This window comes from Microtus ochrogaster, unplaced genomic scaffold, assembly GCF_000317375.1.
Source record: "Microtus ochrogaster isolate Prairie Vole_2 unplaced genomic scaffold, MicOch1.0 UNK49, whole genome shotgun sequence".
Taxonomy (NCBI): Eukaryota; Metazoa; Chordata; class Mammalia; order Rodentia; family Cricetidae; genus Microtus; species Microtus ochrogaster.
In genome coordinates, this window is record NW_004949147.1 from 536057 (window position 1) to 538877 (window position 2821).

Below are 2821 nucleotides of genomic sequence, written 5' to 3' on the forward strand. Positions count from 1 at the left end.
ATCATTTGACGTGAGGTTGTATACATGTAAGATTGGTTCATCTGCATCAACCATTTGAAGGCTTGGAGAAGAGGAGGTGGAGCATCTGTGAGAGCTGAGGCCGTGATAGGGTGCTGCTCACAGGAGCTCTGGTTACCTGACAAGACCAGGCCAGTCAATGCTCAGTCCCCCCCCCCCCCCCCCCCCCCTGAGGTGGTTAATATGGTAATTTCCCACCTGCCTGGGAGGAGATCCTTGTGCTGCAGGTAGATAAGGATTTCCCCAAGGCTGAATAAACTGGCATTCGGCTGATCTCCTTTCGAATGACCCTGGTCTCTCTGTGTGTTCTTTTCAATCTCCAGGCCCTTGCCTGACTCGCGTTCGGTACTGTGGCACACGAACTGTACCGAGGGTGTAACACAAAATCGGGTGTTACAGGAAGGGAATCAGTGGGAGCCGAAGGTGATGAGAGAGGGTAGGGTGAGGTGAATATGCTCAGACACATAAAACACACCTATGACAATGTCATAGTTGACATCTGTTATCATGAATGACTCACAGGTATCACAAAAACATGAGCTATCATGCCCAGGGAGTCTTCCACTAAGCTAAAGGCTCTGAAGCGCGGTCCATGCCCCTCAGACTGGAGCCATGCCTCTTCTCTCAACAAGGAGTGGAGAAGAAGGCTGCTGCTCCCTGCTCTCCAAGAGCTGGGCTTTCCTCCTCCTTAGTGGGCTGTCTCGGAGCAGGGGTTTTCCTGTGGAACTCTGGTCCCTTTCCATTTTGAAATATCTAGGACTGGCTATGGCCTGATCAGTCTTGGAATCCTGGGGCATCAGTATCTCACTTTAAAATGAGATTGCCCAGGGTTAGAGATGTGCCCTTCTGAGTCTAGGAGATGAGCTGGTCTCCTCCTGTCTGGAATTCCTTGAGGAGTTTGCCTTAGGTTTGAAGATAGGCAGGTCATAGGCAGATGGAACTCCAGAAAGGGGTTCCATTGCTCCAGAGTTTATCACAGGTTGGCCCTACTTTCACCTCCTAAACTTTATTATTACTGCTTTTCTTTCAAGAAGATCTATCTTACTTTTAAATTGTGTATAGTTGTTTTGAGAGGGCCAGAGAGCCAGACCAGAGCCATGAAAGGTTTCTAATAGGCCCTGCTAGGGACCGGGCCTTAGTTTCGGTTTCCTGGAGCTGGTTGGAGCTGAGCAAGCAGTTCTTAGGAAAACAACTCAGGGGCAACCAATCCTCAGGCACCCCACAGCCTTCTGCTAGCTAAAAACAGCTTCCTACCCTGCTGCTGGGAAGACCCTAACCACCAGAGAAACCTACCAATCCTATGAACTTTTTGTTTAAGGCACCAATTAGCCCCCAGACTAACTTCCCCTCTCTTTAAAAGGAGCCTGCGAGTGTCTCTTGTTGTTGCTATTTGCCACCCCAACATGTTGGCAGTTTTTAATAAACACTCTTGCTGATTGCATACAACTGATGGTCTTCTGTGGGACTTCTCGCGGACCCTGACAGTTCGTGTGTATCTGTGTGTCCATTGTGTCCGTGGTGTGTGTGTGTGTGTGTGTGTGTGTGTGTGTGTGTGTACTCACTGAGGTCAAGGAGTCTGACCCCCTGGAGATGGAGTTATAGGCAGTTGTGAGCCTCCCAATGTGCCTACTGGGAAACGAAATTCCAGGGGCGCAGTACCATTATCCAGAACTTTGTATAGAGTTGACCAAAAGCTAAGCTACATACTACGTGAAGAGATGATTGTGGGTCCAAGCATCTGTCAGTCTTCCCACTTCTTCCCCAATCCTACAAAGGGTCCATACAGATGTCTCATTTAGTAATAAGCATTTGACAGTCACTTTGACCAGTAGTTAGGAGCTCCAACATTATTTTTTTTAAATATGTAATCCCAAATATTATTTTTTCCAAGTCACAGAGAACCATGATATTGCTATCTGTTGTTGGGTGATAACCATTGGACAAACCTCTTTGGAAATAAGTCTATCTCATTTTTATTTCATAACTCGTAGGACATATTTGTTTGGAACTTTATGAGTCATAAAGATATCAGAAATGAACTAGAGGAGCAAGAGTGCAGATGGAGCCTAACATGGTGGCACATGCCTTTAATCCCAGCACTCTGGAGGCAGGCAGGTGAATCTCTGAGTTTGAGGCCAACCCAGAACACAGAGAGCCTTCCAAGCAGTCAGGGCTACAAAGAGAAACCCTGTCTCAAAACAACAACAACAACAACAAACAGGCAAATAAAAGATTGCGACAAAATATGTTCCATTTACCATGTACGTATGCAGTTAAGGGTGTTAAGGTCATCCATAATGCGGTCCAACACTGACAGCCATCTGCTTCCTAGAATGTTTTATTTTTATTTTTTTTTAAATATTTATTTATTATGTATACAATATTCTGTCTGTGTGTATATCTGCAGGCCAGAAGAGAGCATCAGACCTCATTAGAGATGGTTGTGAGCCACCATGTGGTTGCTGGGAATTGAACTCAGGACCTTTGGAAGAGCAGGCAGTGCTCCTAACCGCTGAGCCATCTCTCCAGCCCCCCCTAGAATGTTTTATAATCCTAAACAGAAATTATATTCCTTAAACACTAAGTATAAAAACAAAAACAAGAAACAAACCAACAAAACCCAACTTCTCATTCTTGCCTCCTCTGAATCTCTGGGAACCTCTTGTCCTTATTCAGCGAATTTACCTACTTTGGGCTGACCAGTGTTTCTTTCTGTGAGCTGACCACACGTGTGAGTCCTTTCTCAGGGCTGTGTCCAAATGCCTCACAGGAATCCACTTAGGGAGGGAGACTTTACAGGGAT